Source organism: Oncorhynchus masou, unplaced genomic scaffold, assembly GCF_036934945.1.
Source record: "Oncorhynchus masou masou isolate Uvic2021 unplaced genomic scaffold, UVic_Omas_1.1 unplaced_scaffold_1428, whole genome shotgun sequence".
Lineage (NCBI taxonomy): Eukaryota > Metazoa > Chordata > Actinopteri > Salmoniformes > Salmonidae > Oncorhynchus > Oncorhynchus masou.
In genome coordinates, this window is record NW_027004238.1 from 28,980 (window position 1) to 49,557 (window position 20,578).

Here is a 20,578-nt window from a genome sequence, read left to right on the forward strand (position 1 = left end):
AGAGCTGATTAGCATGTCCTGTGTTGGTTGTTGCTGAGAGAGAGAGAGCTGATTAGCATGTCCTGTGTTGGTTGTTGCTGAGAGAGAGAGAGCTGATTAGCATGTCCTGTGTTGGTTGTGGCTGGGAGAGCTGATTAGCATGTCCTGTGTTGGTTGTTGCTGAGAGAGAGCTGATTAGCATGTCCTGTGTTGGTTGTTGCTGAGAGAGAGAGCTGATTAGCATGTCCTGTGTTGGTTGTTGCTGAGAGAGAGAGCTGATTAGCATGTCCTGTGTTGGTTGTTGCTGAGAGAGAGAGCTGATTAGCATGTCCTGTGTTGGTTGTGGCTGGGAGAGCTGATTAGAATGTCCTGTGTTGGTTGTTGCTGAGAGAGAGAGAGCTGATTAGCATGTCCTGTGTTGGTTGTTGCTGAGAGAGAGAGAGCTGATTAGCATGTCCTGTGTTGGTTGTGGCTGAGAGAGAGAGAGCTGATTAGCATGTCCTGTGTTGGTTGTGGCTGGGAGAGCTGATTAGAATGTCCTGTGTTGGTTGTTGCTGAGAGAGAGAGAGCTGATTAGCATGTCCTGTGTTGGTTGTTGCTGAGAGAGAGAGAGCTGATTAGCATGTCCTGTGTTGGTTGTTGCTGAGAGAGAGAGAGCTGATTAGCATGTCCTGTGTTGGTTGTGGCTGAGAGAGAGAGAGCTGATTAGCATGTCCTGTGTTGGTTGTGGCTGGGAGAGCTGATTAGCATGTCCTGTGTTGGTTGTTGCTGAGAGAGAGCTGATTAGCATGTCCTGTGTTGGTTGTTGCTGAGAGAGAGAGCTGATTAGCATGTCCTGTGTTGGTTGTTGCTGAGAGAGAGAGCTGATTAGCATGTCCTGTGTTGGTTGTTGCTGAGAGAGAGAGCTGATTAGCATGTCCTGTGTTGGTTGTTGCTGAGAGAGAGAGCTGATTAGCATGTCCTGTGTTGGTTGTTGCTGAGAGAGAGCTGATTAGCATGTCCTGTGCTGGTTGTTGCTGAGAGAGCTGATTAGCATGTCCTGTGTTGGTTGTTGCTGAGAGAGAGAGCTGATTAGCATGTCCTGTGTTGGTTGTGGCTGGGAGAGCTGATTAGAATGTCCTGTGTTGGTTGTTGCTGAGAGAGAGCTGATTAGCATGTCCTGTGTTGGTTGTTGCTGAGAGAGAGAGCTGATTAGCATGTCCTGTGTTGGTTGTTGCTGAGAGAGAGAGAGCTGATTAGCATGTCCTGTGTTGGTTGTGGCTGGGAGAGCTGAATAGCATGTCCTGTGTTGGTTGTTGCTGAGAGAGAGCTGATTAGCATGTCCTGTGTTGGTTGTTGCTGAGAGAGAGAGCTGATTAGCATGTCCTGTGTTGGTTGTGGCTGGGAGAGCTGATTAGAATGTCCTGTGTTGGTTGTTGCTGAGAGAGAGCTGATTAGCATGTCCTGTGTAGGTTGTTGCTGAGAGAGAGAGCTGATAATAGCATGTCCTGTGTTGGTTGTTGCTGAGAGAGAGAGAGCTGATTAGCATGTCCTGTGTTGGTTGTGGCTGGGAGAGCTGATTAGCATGTCCTGTGTTGGTTGTTGCTGAGAGAGAGCTGATTAGCATGTCCTGTGTTGGTTGTTGCTGAGAGAGAGAGCTGATTAGCATGTCCTGTGTTGGTTGTTGCTGAGAGAGAGAGCTGATTAGCATGTCCTGTGTTGGTTGTTGCTGAGAGAGAGAGCTGATTAGCATGTCCTGTGTTGGTTGTTGCTGAGAGAGAGAGCTGATTAGCATGTTCTGTGTTGGTTGTTGCTGAGAGAGAGCTGATTAGCATGTCCTGTGTTGGTTGTTGCTGAGAGAGAGAGCTGATTAGCATGTCCTGTGTTGTTTGTTGCTGAGAGAGAGCTGATTAGCATGTCCTGTGTTGGTTGTTGCTGAGAGAGAGCTGATTAGCATGTCCTGTGTTGGTTGTTGCTGAGAGAGAGAGCTGATTAGCATGTCCTGTGTTGGCTGTGGCTGGGAGAGCTGATTAGAATGTCCTGTGTTGGTTGTTGCTGAGAGAGAGCTGATTAGCATGTCCTGTGTTGGTTGTTGCTGAGAGAGAGAGAGCTGATTAGCATGTCCTGTGTTGGTTGTGGCTGGGAGAGCTGAATAGCATGTCCTGTGTTGGTTGTTGCTGAGAGAGAGAGAGCTGATTAGCATGTCCTGTGTTGGTTGTTGCTGAGAGAGAGAGCTGATTAGCATGTCCTGTGTTGGTTGTGGCTGGGAGAGCTGATTAGCATGTCCTGTGTTGGTTGTTGCTGAGAGAGAGCTGATTAGCATGTCCTGTGTTGGTTGTTGCTGAGAGAGCTGATTAGCATGTCCTGTGTTGGTTGTTGCTGAGAGAGAGAGCTGATTAGCATGTCCTGTGTTGGTTGTTGCTGAGAGAGAGAGCTGATTAGCATGTCCTGTGTTGGTTGTTGCTGAGAGAGAGAGCTGATTAGCATGTCCTGTGTTGGTTGTTGCTGAGAGAGAGCTGATTAGCATGTCCTGTGTTGGTTGTTGCTGAGAGAGAGAGCTGATTAGCATATCCTGTGTTGGTTGTGGCTGGGAGAGCTGATTAGAATGTCCTGTGTTGGTTGTTGCTGAGAGAGAGCTGATTAGCATGTCCTGTGTTGGTTGTGGCTGGGAGAGCTGATTAGCATGTTCTGTGTTGGTTGTTGCTGAGAGAGAGCTGATTAGCATGTCCTGTGTTGGTTGTTGCTGAGAGAGAGAGCTGATTAGCATGTCCTGTGTTGGTTGTTGCTGAGAGAGAGAGCTGATTAGCATGTCCTGTGTTGGTTGTTGCTGAGAGAGAGAGCTGATTAGCATGTCCTGTGTTGGTTGTTGCTGAGAGAGAGAGCTGATTAGCATGTCCTGTGTTGGTTGTTGCTGAGAGAGAGCTGATTAGCATGTCCTGTGTTGGTTGTTGCTGAGAGAGCTGATTAGCATGTCCTGTGTTGGTTGTTGCTGAGAGAGAGAGCTGATTAGCATGTCCTGTGTTGGTTGTGGCTGGGAGAGCTGATTAGAATGTCCTGTGTTGGTTGTTGCTGAGAGAGAGCTGATTAGCATGTCCTGTGTTGGTTGTTGCTGAGAGAGAGAGAGCTGATTAGCATGTCCTGTGTTGGTTGTTGCTGAGAGAGAGAGAGCTGATTAGCATGTCCTGTGTTGGTTGTGGCTGGGAGAGCTGAATAGCATGTCCTGTGTTGGTTGTTGCTGAGAGAGAGCTGATTAGCATGTCCTGTGTTGGTTGTTGCTGAGAGAGAGAGCTGATTAGCATGTCCTGTGTTGGTTGTGGCTGGGAGAGCTGATTAGAATGTCCTGTGTTGGTTGTTGCTGAGAGAGAGCTGATTAGCATGTCCTGTGTTGGTTGTTGCTGAGAGAGAGAGAGCTGATTAGCATGTCCTGTGTTGGTTGTTGCTGAGAGAGAGAGAGCTGATTAGCATGTCCTGTGTTGGTTGTGGCTGGGAGAGCTGATTAGCATGTCCTGTGTTGGTTGTTGCTGAGAGAGAGCTGATTAGCATGTCCTGTGTTGGTTGTTGCTGAGAGAGAGAGCTGATTAGCATGTCCTGTGTTGGTTGTTGCTGAGAGAGAGCTGATTAGCATGTCCTGTGTTGGTTGTTGCTGAGAGAGAGAGCTGATTAGCATGTCCTGTGTTGGTTGTTGCTGAGAGAGAGAGCTGATTAGCATGTTCTGTGTTGGTTGTTGCTGAGAGAGAGCTGATTAGCATGTCCTGTGTTGGTTGTTGCTGAGAGAGAGAGCTGATTAGCATGTCCTGTGTTGGTTGTTGCTGAGAGAGAGAGCTGATTAGCATGTCCTGTGTTGGTTGTTGCTGAGAGAGAGAGCTGATTAGCATGTTCTGTGTTGGTTGTTGCTGAGAGAGAGCTGATTAGCATGTCCTGTGTTGGTTGTTGCTGAGAGAGAGCTGATTAGCATGTCCTGTGTTGGTTGTTGCTGAGAGAGAGAGCTGATTAGCATGTCCTGTGTTGGCTGTGGCTGGGAGAGCTGATTAGAATGTCCTGTGTTGGTTGTTGCTGAGAGAGAGCTGATTAGCATGTCCTGTGTTGGTTGTTGCTGAGAGAGAGAGAGCTGATTAGCATGTCCTGTGTTGGTTGTGGCTGGGAGAGCTGAATAGCATGTCCTGTGTTGGTTGTTGCTGAGAGAGAGAGAGCTGATTAGCATGTCCTGTGTTGGTTGTTGCTGAGAGAGAGAGAGCTGATTAGCATGTCCTGTGTTGGTTGTGGCTGGGAGAGCTGATTAGCATGTCCTGTGTTGGTTGTTGCTGAGAGAGAGCTGATTAGCATGTCCTGTGTTGGTTGTTGCTGAGAGAGAGAGCTGATTAGCATGTCCTGTGTTGGTTGTTGCTGAGAGAGAGAGCTGATTAGCATGTCCTGTGTTGGTTGTTGCTGAGAGAGAGAGCTGATTAGCATGTCCTGTGTTGGTTGTGGCTGGGAGAGCTGATTAGCATGTCCTGTGTTGGTTGTTGCTGAGAGAGAGCTGATTAGCATGTCCTGTGTTGGTTGTTGCTGAGAGAGAGAGCTGATTAGCATGTCCTGTGTTGGTTGTTGCTGAGAGAGAGAGAGCTGATTAGCATGTCCTGTTTTGGTTGTTGCTGAGAGAGAGAGCTGATTAGCATGTCCTGTGTTGGTTGTTGCTGAGAGAGAGAGCTGATTAGCATGTCCTGTGTTGGTTGTTGCTGAGAGAGAGCTGATTAGCATGTCCTGTGTTGGTTGTTGCTGAGAGAGAGCTGATTAGCATGTCCTGTGTTGGTTGTTGCTGAGAGAGAGAGCTGATTAGCATGTCCTGTGTTGGTTGTGGCTGGGAGAGCTGATTAGAATGTCCTGTGTTGGTTGTTGCTGAGAGAGAGCTGATTAGCATGTCCTGTGTTGGTTGTTGCTGAGAGAGAGAGAGCTGATTAGCATGTCCTGTGTTGGTTGTTGCTGAGAGAGAGAGCTGATTAGCATGTCCTGTGTTGGTTGTTGCTGAGAGAGAGCTGATTAGCATGTCCTGTGTTGGTTGTTGCTGAGAGAGAGAGCTGATTAGCATATCCTGTGTTGGTTGTGGCTGGGAGAGCTGATTAGAATGTCCTGTGTTGGTTGTTGCTGAGAGAGAGCTGATTAGCATGTCCTGTGTTGGTTGTTGCTGAGAGAGAGAGAGCTGATTAGCATGTCCTGTGTTGGTTGTTGCTGAGAGAGAGAGCTGATTAGCATGTCCTGTGTTGGTTGTTGCTGAGAGAGAGCTGATTAGCATGTCCTGTGTTGGTTGTTGCTGAGAGAGAGAGAGCTGATTAGCATGTCCTGTGTTGGTTGTGGCTGGGAGAGCTGATTAGCATGTCCTGTGTTGGTTGTTGCTGAGAGAGAGCTGATTAGCATGTCCTGTGTTGGTTGTTGCTGAGAGAGAGAGCTGATTAGCATGTCCTGTGTTGGTTGTTGCTGAGAGAGAGAGAGCTGATTAGCATGTCCTGTGTTGGTTGTTGCTGAGAGAGAGAGCTGATTAGCATGTCCTGTGTTGGTTGTTGCTGAGAGAGAGAGCTGATTAGCATGTCCTGTGTTGGTTGTTGCTGAGAGAGAGAGAGCTGATTAGCATGTCCTGTGTTGGTTGTGGCTGGGAGAGCTGATTAGCATGTCCTGTGTTGGTTGTTGCTGAGAGAGAGCTGATTAGCATGTCCTGTGTTGGTTGTTGCTGAGAGAGAGAGCTGATTAGCATGTCCTGTGTTGGTTGTTGCTGAGAGAGAGAGAGCTGATTAGCATGTCCTGTGTTGGTTGTTGCTGAGAGAGAGAGCTGATTAGCATGTCCTGTGTTGGTTGTTGCTGAGAGAGAGAGCTGATTAGCATGTCCTGTGTTGGTTGTTGCTGAGAGAGAGAGAGCTGATTAGCATGTCCTGTGTTGGTTGTTGCTGAGAGAGAGAGCTGATTAGCATGTCCTGTGTTGGTTGTTGCTGAGAGAGAGAGCTGATTAGCATGTCCTGTGTTGGTTGTTGCTGAGAGAGAGCTGATTAGCATGTCCTGTGTTGGTTGTTGCTGAGAGAGAGCTGATTAGCATGTCCTGTGTTGGTTGTTGCTGAGAGAGAGAGAGCTGATTAGCATGTCCTGTGTTGGTTGTGGCTGGGAGAGCTGATTAGCATGTCCTGTGTTGGTTGTTGCTGAGAGAGAGAGAGCTGATTAGCATGTCCTGTGTTGGTTGTTGCTGAGAGAGAGAGCTGATTAGCATGTCCTGTGTTGGTTGTTGCTGAGAGAGAGAGAGCTGATTAGCATGTCCTGTGTTGGTTGTTGCTGAGAGAGAGAGCTGATTAGCATGTCCTGTGTTGGTTGTTGCTGAGAGAGAGAGCTGATTAGCATGTCCTGTGTTGGTTGTTGCTGAGAGAGAGAGCTGATTAGCATGTCCTGTGTTGGTTGTTGCTGAGAGAGAGCTGATTAGCATGTCCTGTGTTGGTTGTTGCTGAGAGAGAGAGCTGATTAGCATGTCCTGTGTTGGTTGTTGCTGAGAGAGAGCTGATTAGCATGTCCTGTGTTGGTTGTTGCTGAGAGAGAGAGCTGATTAGCATGTCCTGTGTTGGTTGTGGCTGGGAGAGCTGATTAGAATGTCCTGTGTTGGTTGTTGCTGAGAGAGAGCTGATTAGCATGTCCTGTGTTGGTTGTTGCTGAGAGAGAGAGCTGATTAGCATGTCCTGTGTTGGTTGTTGCTGAGAGAGAGAGCTGATTAGCATGTCCTGTGTTGGTTGTGGCTGGGAGAGCTGATTAGAATGTCCTGTGTTGGTTGTTGCTGAGAGAGAGAGAGAGCTGATTAGCATGTCCTGTGTTGGTTGTTGCTGAGAGAGAGAGAGCTGATTAGCATGTCCTGTGTTGGTTGTGGCTGGGAGAGAGAGAGCTGATTAGCATGTCCTGTGTTGGTTGTTGCTGAGAGAGAGAGAGCTGATTAGCATGTCCTGTGTTGGTTGTTGCTGAGAGAGAGAGAGCTGATTAGCATGTCCTGTGTTGGTTGTTGCTGAGAGAGAGAGCTGATTAGCATGTCCTGTGTTGGTTGTTGCTGAGAGAGAGCTGATTAGCATGTCCTGTGTTGGTTGTTGCTGAGAGAGAGAGAGCTGATTAGCATGTCCTGTGTTGGTTGTGGCTGGGAGAGCTGATTAGCATGTCCTGTGTTGGTTGTTGCTGAGAGAGAGCTGATTAGCATGTCCTGTGTTGGTTGTTGCTGAGAGAGAGAGCTGATTAGCATGTCCTGTGTTGGTTGTTGCTGAGAGAGAGAGCTGATTAGCATGTCCTGTGTTGGTTGTTGCTGAGAGAGAGCTGATTAGCATGTCCTGTGTTGGTTGTTGCTGAGAGAGAGAGCTGATTAGCATGTCCTGTGTTGGTTGTTGCTGAGAGAGAGAGCTGATTAGCATGTCCTGTGTTGGTTGTTGCTGAGAGAGAGCTGATTAGCATGTCCTGTGTTGGTTGTTGCTGAGAGAGAGAGCTGATTAGCATGTCCTGTGTTGGTTGTGGCTGGGAGAGCTGATTAGAATGTCCTGTGTTGGTTGTTGCTGAGAGAGAGAGAGAGCTGATTAGCATGTCCTGTGTTGGTTGTTGCTGAGAGAGAGAGAGCTGATTAGCATGTCCTGTGTTGGTTGTGGCTGGGAGAGAGCTGATTAGCATGTCCTGTGTTGGTTGTTGCTGAGAGAGAGCTGATTAGCATGTCCTGTGTTGGTTGTTGCTGAGAGAGAGAGAGCTGATTAGCATGTCCTGTGTTGGTTGTTGCTGAGAGAGAGAGCTGATTAGCATGCCCTGTGTTGGTTGTTGCTGAGAGAGAGCTGATTAGCATGTCCTGTGTTGGTTGTTGCTGAGAGAGAGCTGATTAGCATGTCCTGTGTTGGTTGTTGCTGAAAGAGAGCTGATTAGCATGTCCTGTGTTGGTTGTTGCTGAGAGAGAGAGCTGATTAGCATGTCCTGTTTTGGTTGTTGCTGAGAGAGAGAGCTGATTAGCATGTCCTGTGTTGGTTGTTGCTGAGAGAGAGAGCTGATTAGCATGTCCTGTGTTGGTTGTTGCTGAGAGAGAGCTGATTAGCATGTCCTGTGTTGGTTGTTGCTGAGAGAGAGAGCTGATTAGCATGTCCTGTGTTGGTTGTTGCTGAGAGAGAGAGAGCTGATTAGCATGTCCTGTGTTGGTTGTGGCTGGGAGAGCTGATTAGCATGTCCTGTGTTGGTTGTTGCTGAGAGAGAGCTGATTAGCATGTCCTGTGTTGGTTGTTGCTGAGAGAGAGAGCTGATTAGCATGTCCTGTGTTGGTTGTTGCTGAGAGAGAGAGCTGATTAGCATGTCCTGTGTTGGTTGTTGCTGAGAGAGAGAGCTGATTAGCATGTCCTGTGTTGGTTGTTGCTGAGAGAGAGCTGATTAGCATGTCCTGTGTTGGTTGTTGCTGAGAGAGAGAGCTGATTAGCATGTCCTGTGTTGGTTGTGGCTGGGAGAGCTGATTAGAATGTCCTGTGTTGGTTGTTGCTGAGAGAGAGAGAGAGCTGATTAGCATGTCCTGTGTTGGTTGTTGCTGAGAGAGAGAGAGCTGATTAGCATGTCCTGTGTTGGTTGTGGCTGGGAGAGAGCTGATTAGCATGTCCTGTGTTGGTTGTTGCTGAGAGAGAGCTGATTAGCATGTCCTGTGTTGGTTGTTGCTGAGAGAGAGAGAGCTGATTAGCATGTCCTGTGTTGGTTGTTGCTGAGAGAGAGAGCTGATTAGCATGCCCTGTGTTGGTTGTTGCTGAGAGAGAGCTGATTAGCATGTCCTGTGTTGGTTGTTGCTGAGAGAGAGCTGATTAGCATGTCCTGTGTTGGTTGTTGCTGAAAGAGAGCTGATTAGCATGTCCTGTGTTGGTTGTTGCTGAGAGAGAGAGCTGATTAGCATGTCCTGTGTTGGTTGTTGCTGAGAGAGAGAGCTGATTAGCATGTCCTGTGTTGGTTGTTGCTGAGAGAGAGAGCTGATTAGCATGTCCTGTGTTGGTTGTTGCTGAGAGAGAGAGCTGATTAGCATGTCCTGTGTTGGTTGTTGCTGAGAGAGAGAGAGCTGATTAGCATGTCCTGTGTTGGTTGTGGCTGAGAGAGAGAGCGCTGATTAGCATGTCCTGTGTTGGTTGTGGCTGAGAGAGAGAGCTGATTAGCATGTCCTGTGTTGGTTGTTGCTGAGAGAGAGCTGATTAGCATGTCCTGTGTTGGTTGTTGCTGAGAGAGAGCTGATTAGCGTGTCCTGTGTTGGTTGTTGCTGAGAGAGAGAGCTGATTAGCATGTCCTGTGTTGGTTGTTGCTGAGAGAGAGAGCTGATTAGCATGCCCTGTGTTGGTTGTTGCTGAGAGAGAGCTGATTAGCATGTCCTGTGTTGGTTGTTGCTGAGAGAGAGCTGATTAGCATGTCCTGTGTTGGTTGTTGCTGAGAGAGAGAGCTGATTAGCATGTCCTGTGTTGGTTGTTGCTGAGAGAGAGCTGATTAGCATGTCCTGTGTTGGTTGTTGCTGAGAGAGAGCTGATTAGCATGTCCTGTGTTGGTTGTTGCTGAGAGAGAGAGCTGATTAGCATGTCCTGTGTTGGTTGTGGCTGGGAGAGCTGATTAGAATGTCCTGTGTTGGTTGTTGCTGAGAGAGAGCTGATTAGCATGTCCTGTGTTGGTTGTTGCTGAGAGAGAGAGAGCTGATTAGCATGTCCTGTGTTGGTTGTGGCTGGGAGAGCTGAATAGCATGTCCTGTGTTGGTTGTTGCTGAGAGAGAGCTGATTAGCATGTCCTGTGTTGGTTGTTGCTGAGAGAGAGAGCTGATTAGCATGTCCTGTGTTGGTTGTTGCTGAGAGAGAGAGAGAGAGAGAGAGAGCTGATTAGCATGTCCTGTGTTGGTTGTTGCTGAGAGAGAGCTGATTAGCATGTCCTGTGTTGGTTGTTGCTGAGAGAGAGAGCTGATTAGCATGTCCTGTGTTGGTTGTTGCTGAGAGAGAGCTGATTAGCATGTCCTGTGTTGGTTGTTGCTGAGAGAGAGAGCTGATTAGCATGTCCTGTGTTGGTTGTTGCTGAGAGAGAGAGCTGATTAGCATGTCCTGTGTTGGTTGTTGCTGAGAGAGAGAGCTGATTAGCATGTCCTGTGTTGGTTGTTGCTGAGAGAGAGAGCTGATTAGCATGTCCTGTGTTGGTTGTTGCTGAGAGAGAGAGCTGATTAGCATGTCCTGTGTTGGTTGTGGCTGAGAGAGAGAGCTGATTAGCATGTCCTGTGTTGGTTGTTGCTGAGATAGAGCTGATTAGCATGTCCTGTGCTGGTTGTTGCTGAGAGAGAGAGCTGATTAGCATGTCCTGTGTTGGTTGTTGCTGAGAGAGAGCTGATTAGCATGTCCTGTGTTTGTTGTTGCTGAGAGAGAGAGAGCTGATTAGCATGTCCTGTGTTGGTTGTGGCTGGGAGAGCTGATTAGAATGTCCTGTGTTGGTTGTTGCTGAGAGAGAGAGCTGATTAGCATGTCCTGTGTTGGTTGTTGCTGAGAGAGAGAGCTGATTAGCATGTCCTGTGTTGGTTGTTGCTGAGAGAGAGAGCTGATTAGCATGCCCTGTGTTGGTTGTTGCTGAGAGAGAGAGCTGATTAGCATGTCCTGTGTTGGTTGTTGCTGAGAGAGAGAGCTGATTAGCATGTCCTGTGTTGGTTGTTGCTGAAAGAGAGCTGATTAGCATGTCCTGTGTTGGTTGTTGCTGAGAGAGCTGATTTGCATGTCCTGTGTGTGTCAATAGGATGCAGTGTGTTTTTGATTATTGACATTGTATTCTGTTTTCGTACCCGGGGGGGGGGGGGGTATACATATTCCCGCAGTATATTCACAGTCTATACACACACACAAAGACCTGGGCGGACCAGCCCCTGTATTTTGGTTAGCGCACCAGGTGGTGCTAAGTTAGGTAAGTAGTGGGTAGGCAGGTAAGGTAGGAGAGGGTAGGTTAGGTAAGTAGTGGGTAGGCAGGTAAGGTATGAGAGGGTAGGTTAGGTAAGCACTGGGTAGGCAGGTAAGGTAGGAGAGGGTAGGTTAGGTAAGTAGTGGGTAGGCAGGTAAGGTAGGAGAGGGTAGGTTAAGTGAGTACTGGGTAGGCAGGTAAGGTAGGAGAGGGTAGGTTAGTTAAGTACTGGGTAGGCAGGTAAGGTAGGAGAGAGTAGGTAGGTGAGTACTGGTTAGGCAGGTAAGGTAGGAGAGGGTAGGTTAGGTAAGCACTGGGTAGGCAGGTAAGGTAGGAGAGGGTAGGTTAGGTAAGCACTGGGTAGGCAGGTAAGGTAGGAAAGGGTAGGTAGGTGAGTACTGGGTAGGCAGGTAAGGTAGGAGAGGGTAGGTTAGGTAAGTACTGGGTAGGCAGGTAAGGTTGGAGAGGGTAGGTTAGGTAAGTACTGGGTAGGCAGGTAAGGTAGGAGAGGGTAGGTTAGGTAAGGTAGGAGAGGGTAGGTTAGGTAAGCACTGGGTAGGCAGGTAAGGTAGGAGAGGGTAGGTAGGTGAGTACTGGGTAGGCAGGTAAGGTAGGAGAGGGTAGGTTAGGTAAGTACTGGGTAGGCAGGTAAGGTAGGAGAGGGTAGGTTAGGTAAGTACTGGGTAGGCAGGTAAGGTAGGAGAGGGTAGGTTAGGTAAGGTAGGAGAGGGTAGGTTAGGTAAGGTAGGAGAGGGTAGGTTAGTTAAGGTAGGAGAGGGTAGGTTAGGTAAGGTAGGAGAGGGTAGGTTAGGTAAGGTAGGAGAGGGTAGGTTAGGTAAGTACTGGGTAGGCAGGTAAGGTAGGAGAGGGTAGGTTAGGTAAGGTAGGAGAGGGTAGGTTAGGTAAGGTAGGAGAGGGTAGGTTAGGTAAGGTAGGAGAGGGTAGGTTAGGTAAGGTAGGAGAGGGTAGGTTAGGTAAGGTAGGAGAGGGTAGGTTAGGTAAGTACTGGGTAGGCAGGTAAGGTAGGAGAGGGTAGGTTAGGTAAGGTAGGAGAGGGTAGGTTAGGTAAGGTAGGAGAGGGTAGGTTAGGTAAGGTAGGAGAGGGTAGGTTAGGTAAGTACTGGGAAGGCAGGTAAGGTAGGAGAGGGTAGGTTAGGTAAGGTAGGAGAGGGTAGGTTAGGTAAGGTAGGAGAGGGTAGGTTAGGTAAGGTAGGAGAGGGTAGGCAGGTAAGGTAGGAGAGGGTAGGTTAGGTAAGGTAGGAGAGGGTAGGTTAGGTAAGTACTGGGTAGGCAGGTAAGGTAGGAGAGGGTAGGTTAGGTAAGGTAGGAGAGGGTAGGTTAGGTAAGTAGTGGGTAGGCAGGTAAGGTAGGAGAGGGTAGGTTAGGTAAGGTAGGAGAGGGTAGGCAGGTAAGGTAGGAGAGGGTAGGTTAGGTAAGCACTGGGTAGGTTAGGTAAGGTAGGAGAGGGTAGGTTAGGTAAGGTAGGAGAGGGTAGGTTAGGTAAGGTAGGAGAGGGTAGGTTAGGTAGGAGAGGGTAGGTTAGGTAAGGTAGGAGAGGGTAGGCAGGTAAGGTAGGAGAGGGTAGGTTAGGTAAGGTAGGAGAGGGTAGGTTAGGTAAGGTAGGAGAGGGTAGGCAGGTAAGGTAGGAGAGGGTAGGTTAGGTAAGGTAGGAGAGGGTAGGTTAGGTAAGGTAGGAGAGGGTAGGTTAGGTAAGGTAGGAGAGGGTAGGTTAGGTAAGTAGTGGGTAGGCAGGTAAGGTAGGAGAGGGTAGGTTAGGTAAGGTAGGAGAGGGTAGGTTAGGTAAGTAGTGGGTAGGTTAGGTAAGGTAGGAGAGGGTAGGTTAGGTAAGGTAGGAGAGGGTAGGTTAGGTAAGGTAGGAGAGGGTAGGTTAGGTAAGGTAGGAGAGGGTAGGTTAGGTAAGGTAGGAGAGGGTAGGTTAGGTAAGGTAGGAGAGGGTAGGTTAGGTAAGGTAGGAGGGGGTAGGTTAGGTAAGGTAGGAGGGGGTAGGTTAGGTAAGGTAGGAGGGGGTAGGTTAGGTAAGGTAGGAGGGGGTAGGTTAGGTAAGGTAGGAGAGGGTAGGCAGGTAAGGTAGGAGAGGGTAGGTTAGGTAGGAGAGGGTAGGTTAGGTAGGAGAGGGTAGGTTAGGTAGGAGAGGGTAGGTTAGGTAGGAGAGGGTAGGTTAGGTAGGAGAGGGTAGGTTAGGTAGGAGAGGGTAGGTTAGGTAGGAGAGGGTAGGTTAGGTAGGAGAGGGTAGGTTAGGTAGGAGAGGGTAGGTTAGGTAAGGTAGGAGAGGGTAGGTTAGGTAAGGTAGGAGGGGGTAGGTTAGGTAAGGTAGGAGAGGGTAGGTTAGGTAAGGTAGGAGGGGGTAGGTTAGGTAAGGTAGGAGAGGGTAGGTTAGGTAAGGTAGGAGAGGGTAGGTTAGGTAGGAGAGGGTAGGTTAGGTAGGAGAGGGTAGGTTAGGTAAGGTAGGAGAGGGTAGGTTAGGTAAGGTAGGAGAGGGTAGGTTAGGTAAGTAGTGGGTAGGCAGGTAAGGTATGAGAGGGTAGGTTAGGTAAGCACTGGGTAGGCAGGTAAGGTAGGAGAGGGTAGGTTAGGTAAGTAGTGGGTAGGCAGGTAAGGTAGGAGAGGGTAGGTTAAGTGAGTACTGGGTAGGCAGGTAAGGTAGGAGAGGGTAGGTTAGTTAAGTACTGGGTAGGCAGGTAAGGTAGGAGAGAGTAGGTAGGTGAGTACTGGTTAGGCAGGTAAGGTAGGAGAGGGTAGGTTAGGTAAGCACTGGGTAGGCAGGTAAGGTAGGAGAGGGTAGGTTAGGTAAGCACTGGGTAGGCAGGTAAGGTAGGAAAGGGTAGGTAGGTGAGTACTGGGTAGGCAGGTAAGGTAGGAGAGGGTAGGTTAGGTAAGTACTGGGTAGGCAGGTAAGGTTGGAGAGGGTAGGTTAGGTAAGTACTGGGTAGGCAGGTAAGGTAGGAGAGGGTAGGTTAGGTAAGGTAGGAGAGGGTAGGTTAGGTAAGCACTGGGTAGGCAGGTAAGGTAGGAGAGGGTAGGTAGGTGAGTACTGGGTAGGCAGGTAAGGTAGGAGAGGGTAGGTTAGGTAAGTACTGGGTAGGCAGGTAAGGTAGGAGAGGGTAGGTTAGGTAAGTACTGGGTAGGCAGGTAAGGTAGGAGAGGGTAGGTTAGGTAAGGTAGGAGAGGGTAGGTTAGGTAAGGTAGGAGAGGGTAGGTTAGTTAAGGTAGGAGAGGGTAGGTTAGGTAAGGTAGGAGAGGGTAGGTTAGGTAAGGTAGGAGAGGGTAGGTTAGGTAAGTAGGGGTAGGCAGGTAAGGTAGGAGAGGGTAGGTTAGGTAAGGTAGGAGAGGGTAGGTTAGGTAAGGTAGGAGGGTAGGTTAGGTAAGGTAGGAGGGTAAGGTAGGAGAGGGTAGGTTAGGTAAGGTAGGAGAGGGTAGGTTAGGTAAGGTAGGCAGGTAAGGTAGGAGAGGGTAGGTTAGGTAAGGTAGGAGAGGGTAGGTTAGGTAAGGTAGGAGAGGGTAGGTTAGGTAAGGTAGGAGAGGGTAGGTTAGGTAAGTAGGGAGGCAGGTAAGGTAGGAGAGGGTAGGTTAGGTAAGGTAGGAGAGGGTAGGTTAGGTAAGGTAGGAGAGGGTAGGTTAGGTAAGGTAGGAGAGGGTAGGTTAGGTAAGGTAGGAGAGGGTAGGTTAGGTAAGGTAGGAGAGGGTAGGTTAGGTAAGGTAGGTAAGGTAGGAGAGGGTAGGTTAGGTAAGGTAGGAGAGGGTAGGTTAGGTAAGTAGGGCAGGTAAGGTAGGAGAGGGTAGGTTAGGTAAGGTAGGAGAGGGTAGGTTAGGTAAGGTAGGAGAGGGTAGGTTAGGTAGAGGGTAGGTTAGGTAAGGTAGGAGAGGGTAGGCAGGTAAGGTAGGAGAGGGTAGGTTAGGTAAGGTAGGTAGGTTAGGTAAGGTAGGAGAGGGTAGGTTAGGTAAGGTAGGAGAGGGTAGGTTAGGTAAGGTAGGAGAGGGTAGGTTAGGTAGGAGAGGGTAGGTTAGGTAAGGTAGGAGAGGGTAGGTTAGGTAAGGTAGGAGAGGGTAGGTTAGGTAAGGTAGGAGAGGGTAGGTTAGGTAAGGTAGGAGAGGGTAGGTTAGGTAGGAGAGGGTAGGTTAGGTAAGGTAGGAGAGGGTAGGTTAGGTAAGGTAGGAGAGGGTAGGCAGGTAAGGTAGGAGAGGGTAGGTTAGGTAAGGTAGGAGAGGGTAGGTTAGGTAAGGTAGTGGGAGGTTAGGTTAGGTAAGGTAGGAGAGGGTAGGTTAGGTAAGGTAGGAGGTTAGGGTAGGTTAGGTAAGGTAGGAGAGGGTAGGTTAGGTAAGGTAGGAGAGGGTAGGTTAGGTAAGGTAGGAGAGGGTAGGTTAGGTAAGGTAGGAGAGGGTAGGTTAGGTAAGGTAGGAGAGGGTAGGTTAGGTAAGGTAGGAGAGGGTAGGTTAGGTAAGGTAGGAGAGGGTAGGTTAGGTAAGGTAGGAGGGGGTAGGTTAGGTAAGGTAGGAGGGGTAGGTTAGGTAAGGTAGGAGGTAAGGTAGGAGGGTAGGGTAGGTAAGGTAGGAGAGGGTAGGTTAGGTAAGGTAGGAGAGGGTAGGTTAGGTAGGAGAGGGTAGGTTAGGTAGGTAGGAGAGGTAGGTTAGGTAGGAGAGGGTAGGTTAGGTAGGAGAGGGTAGGTTAGGTAGGAGAGGGTAGGTTAGGTAGGTAGAGAGGGTAGGTTAGGTAAGGTAGGAGAGGGTAGGTTAGGTAAGGTAGGAGAGGGTAGGTTAGGTAAGGGGTAGGAGAGGGTAGGTTAGGTAAGGTAGGAGAGGGTAGGTTAGGTAAGGTAGGAGAGGGTAGGTTAGGTAAGGTAGGAGAGGGTAGGTTAGGTAAGGTAGGGGTAGGTTAGGTAGGAGAGAGGAGAGGGTAGGTTAGGTAAGGTAGGAGAGGGTAGGTTAGGTAAGGTAGGAGGGGGTAGGTTAGGTAAGGTAGGAGAGGGGTAGGTTAGGTAAGGTAGGAGAGGGTAGGTTAGGTAAGGTAGGAGGGGGTAGGTTAGGTAAGGTAGGAGAGGGTAGGTTAGGTAAGGTAGGAGAGGGTAGGTTAGGTAAGGTAGGAGAGGGTAGGTTAGGTAAGGTAGGAGAGGGTAGGTTAGGTAAGTAAGGTAGGAGAGGGTAGGTTAGGTAAGGTAGGAGAGGGTAGGTTAGGTAAGGTAGGAGAGGGTAGGTTAGGTAAGGTAGGAGAGGGTAGGTTAGGTAAGGTAGGAGTGGGTAGGTTAGGTAGGAGAGGGTAGGTTAGGTAGGAGAGGGTAGGTTAGGTAGGAGAGGGTAGGTTAGGTAAGGTAGGAGAGGGTAGGTAGGTAGGAGAGAGGGTAGGTTAGGTAAGGTAGGAGAGGGTAGGTTAGGTAAGGTAGGAGAGGGTAGGTTAGGTAAGGTAGGAGAGGGTAGGTTAGGTAAGGTAGGAGAGGGTAGGTTAGGTAAGGTAGGAGAGGGTAGGTTAGGTAAGGTAGGAGAGGGTAGGTTAGGTAAGGTAGGAGAGGGTAGGTTAGGTAAGGTAGGAGAGGGTAGGTTAGGTAAGGTAGGAGAGGGTAGGTTAGGTAAGGTAGGAGAGGGTAGGTTAGGTAAGGTAGGAGAGGGTAGGTTAGGTAAGGTAGGAGAGGGTAGGTTAGGTAAGGTAGGAGAGGGTAGGTTAGGTAAGGTAGGAGAGGGTAGGTTAGGTAAGGTAGGAGAGGGTAGGTTAGGTAAGGTAGGAGAGGGTAGGTTAGGTAAGGTAGGAGAGGGTAGGTTAGGTAAGGTAGGAGAGGGTAGGTTAGGTAAGGTAGGAGAGGGTAGGTTAGGTAAGGTAGGAGAGGGTAGGTTAGGTAAGGTAGGAGAGGGTAAGGTAAGGTAGGAGAGGGTAGGTTAGGTAAGGTAGGAGAGGGTAGGTAGGTAAGGTAGGAGAGGGTAGGTTAGGTAAGGTAGGAGAGGGTAGGTAAGTAGGTAAGGTAAGGAGGGAGAGGGTAGGTTAGGTAAGGTAGGAGAGGGTAGGTTAGGTAAGGTAGGAGAGGGTAGGTTAGGTAAGGTAGGAGAGGGTAGGTTAGGTAAGGTAGGAGAGGGTAGGTTAGGTAAGGTAGGAGAGGGTAGGTTAGGTAAGGTAGGAGAGGGTAGGTAGGTAAGGTAGGAGAGGGTAGGTTAGGTAAGGTAGGAGAGGGTAGGTAGGTAAGGTAGGAGAGGGTAGGTTAGGTAAGGTAGGAGAGGGTAGGTTAGGTAAGGTAGGAGAGGGTAGGTTAGGTAAGGTAGGAGAGGGTAGGTAGGTAAGGTAGGAGAGGGTAGGTTAGGTAGGAGAGGGTAGGTTAGGTAGGAGAGGGTAGGTTAGGTAAGGTAGGTAGGTAAGGTAGGAGAGGGTAGGTTAGGTAAGGTAGGAGAGGGTAGGTTAGGTAAGGTAGGAGAGGGTAGGTTAGGTAGGGTAGGAGAGGGTAGGTTAGGTAAGGTAGGAGAGGGTAGGTTAGGTAAGGTAGGTGAGGGTAGGTTAGGTAAGGTAGGAGAGGGTAGGTTAGGTAAGGTAGGAGAGGGTAGGTTAGGTAAGGTAGGAGAGGGTAGGTTAGGTAAGGTAGGAGAGGGTAGGTTAGGTACGGTAGGAGAGGGTAGGTTAGGTAAGGTAGGAGAGGGTAGGTTAGGTAAGGTAGGAGAGGGTAGGTTAGGTAAGGTAGGAGAGGGTAGGTTAGGTAAGGTAGGAGAGGTTCCGTTCAGCCCCTTTTCCCCAAATTTACCGTGTGAAGGATTAAATTCCCAGTAAACGGTAAATTCTCTGCCTTCGTCATCCTTACTCCGACAATCCCATACCTCTTTACCTCCACGGGGAGTTGAGTTGTAGCAGGGTGTTGCGTTCCCTCTTCCTAGAGGCGTACGTAACATGTCTAGAACATTCAGTGTCTTGTATTCTGAGGAACATGGTAAGTTCTGTTTTGACATTAAGGGAATGGTAATATTTTGAGGAACACGGAACACACTTTCAAAAAAGTTCTGTTTTTAATGGTACTGTATCTTGGAAAAATCTAAATACTGCCCCCTACACTCAACAGGTTAAGGGAAAGGTACAGTATCTTGTATTCTAAGGAACATGGTAAGTTTTGTTTTGACATTAACTTCTTGGCACCCATCCTGTTAGCGGGATATTTTCATCAACACTTGCTGAATTGCAGAGCGCCAAAATCAAATAAGATTACTAAACATATTTCATTTTCATGAAATCACAAGTGCAATATAGCAAAACACAGTTTAGCTTGTTGTTAATCCACCTGTCGTGTCAGATTTTGAAAATATGCTTTACAACGGAAGCTATCCAAGCGTATGTGTGAGTTTATCGATCACTAGACAAAACATTATGAACACCTAGCATCAAAGTAGATGGTCACGAAAATCAGAAAAGCAATAAAAATGAATCGCTCATCTTCGGATGTTTTCACTAACGAGACTCCCAGTTACACAATAAATGTTCCTTTTGTTCCATAAAGATTATTTTTTAAATCCAAAAATACCTCAGTTTGGCGCGTTATGTTCAGAAATCCACAGTTGTCACGACAACGCAGACGAAAATTCCAAATAGTTACCATAATGTCCACAGAAACATGTCAAATGTTTTTTTTATAATCAATCCTCAGGTTGTTTTTAAAAGCCTGAAACTATGTCTGAAGACTGTTGACACCTTGAGGAAGCCATAGGAAAAGGAATCTGGTTGATGTCCCTTTAAATGGAGCAAAGGGAGGCTATGGAACATGGAGTTTTCAAAATAGAAGCCACTTCCTGGTTTGATTTTTCTCTGGGTTTCGCCTGCAATATCAGTTCTGTTATACTCACAGACAATATTTTGACAGTTTTGGAAACTTTAGAGTGTTTTCTATCCTGATCTGAAAATTACATATTCGCATATTTGAGTTTCTGGGCCTGAGAAATAGGCAGTTTGAAATGGGTACGTTGTTCATCCCATAAAATCTAAATACTGCCCCCTACACTCAACAGGTTAAGGGAATGGTACTGTATCTTGTATTCTGAGGAACATGGTTCCCTTAATGTTCTGTTTTGACATTAAGGGAATGGTACTGTATCTTGGAAAAACGTTATTGCCCTTCACTGGAACGTTCCTATGTAAACATGACTTAAGGGAACCATCTCTAAAGGTGTGGGAACATTTGTTGTTAGCTGGGGGCATCGTATTTTTTTTGTGACCAGAGTCCTGTGGCTCCTGTTGTTTTACTCACAGACATACAGCAGGGCGAGAGCCACGACCAGAACAATCTTCATCTTGTTTCAAACTCCCGCTCTAACCTCTGGAAGAAAAACATATTTTTTTAAAAATGTAATTTAATTTCATGTCGTTCTAGTTTAACTGTTCTGTACTCCCCATCTATTTAAAATGTGTTACAGCTAAAGGAGATCCTAATGAACTAAAAAAAAACACACACAAGAGGTTCAACCATGTCGTTCTAGTTTAACTGTTCTGTACCCCATCTATTTTAAATGTGTCACAGCTAACGGAGATCCTAATGAACTAAAGAAAAAAAACACACAAGAAGTTCAACCACCCCCCTAGTTTCTGTTGCCTTTGGCTTAAACGTGGTGTTTACTTTGTAAATACACAATACAACAGGCCTGGGTACTTTTGCCCCAGCTAATACACCTGACTCCACTAATCACCTGATCTTCAGTTTAGAATGGTTTCATTAATTAATCCGCTGGGGATGGGGGGGTGACACCCAGGCCTGCGCTACATCATAGGAAGAAGTGAAGAGCTGCTCACCGTTTGTCTGAATGAAGAGGGCCACCTGTTTTCATTAGATTAAACTATAGCTGTTAAATACACAGGCTTTTTCCCCCATCAGTTGGCAATTCAAGTCTGTCCTGTCCTCTCAAAAACTGCCTGACCCAGGTGAAAGCTGTGCCGTCTAATGAGCATCTTTCAACATACTGGTTTTCACCAGTAAAGAGCCTGGATTGGTTGATTGGTCTTCTTTGTAGGATGGGCAAGACATGTGACTGAGTCCTGACGCCACATAGAGGTGGATAGAGGGCGACATGCTGAACAGGAGAGTAGAGAGAAAGACTAGCCCATAGAGGTGGATAGAGGGCTGGACAGGAGAGTAGAGAGAAAGACGAGCCCATAGAGGTGGATAGAGGGCTGGACAGGAGAGCAGAGAGAGACTAGCCCATAGAGGTGGATAGAGGGCTGGACAGGAGAGCAGAGAGAAAGACTAGCCCATAGAGGTGGGTAGAGGGCTGTACAGGAGAGCAGAGAGAAAGACTAGCCCGTAGAGGTGGGTAGAGGGCTGGACAGGAGAGCAGAGAGAAAGACTAGCCCATAGAGGTGGATAGAGGGCTGGACAGGGGAGGAGAGAGAAAGACTAGCCCATAGAGGTGGGTAGAGGGCTGGACAGGAGAGTAGAGAGAAAGACTAGCCCATAGAGGTGGATAGAGGGCTACAGGCTGGACAGGAGAGTAGAGAGAAAGACTAGCCCATAGAGGTGGATAGAGGGCTACAGGCTGAACAGGAGAGTAGAGAGAAAGACTAGCCCATAGAGGTGGATAGAGGGCCACAGGCTGGACAGGAGAATATAAAGACCAGCCCATAGAGGTGGGTAGAGGACCCTTCTTTGCAGCTGTGCCATAATGTCTCCTATGACAGCAGGTATGTATATACTATGCCCTTCTCCCCGGTGTGTGACCCCATAGATTTCACTGCCTGGATATAACAGTAATGGACTGGTGTCAG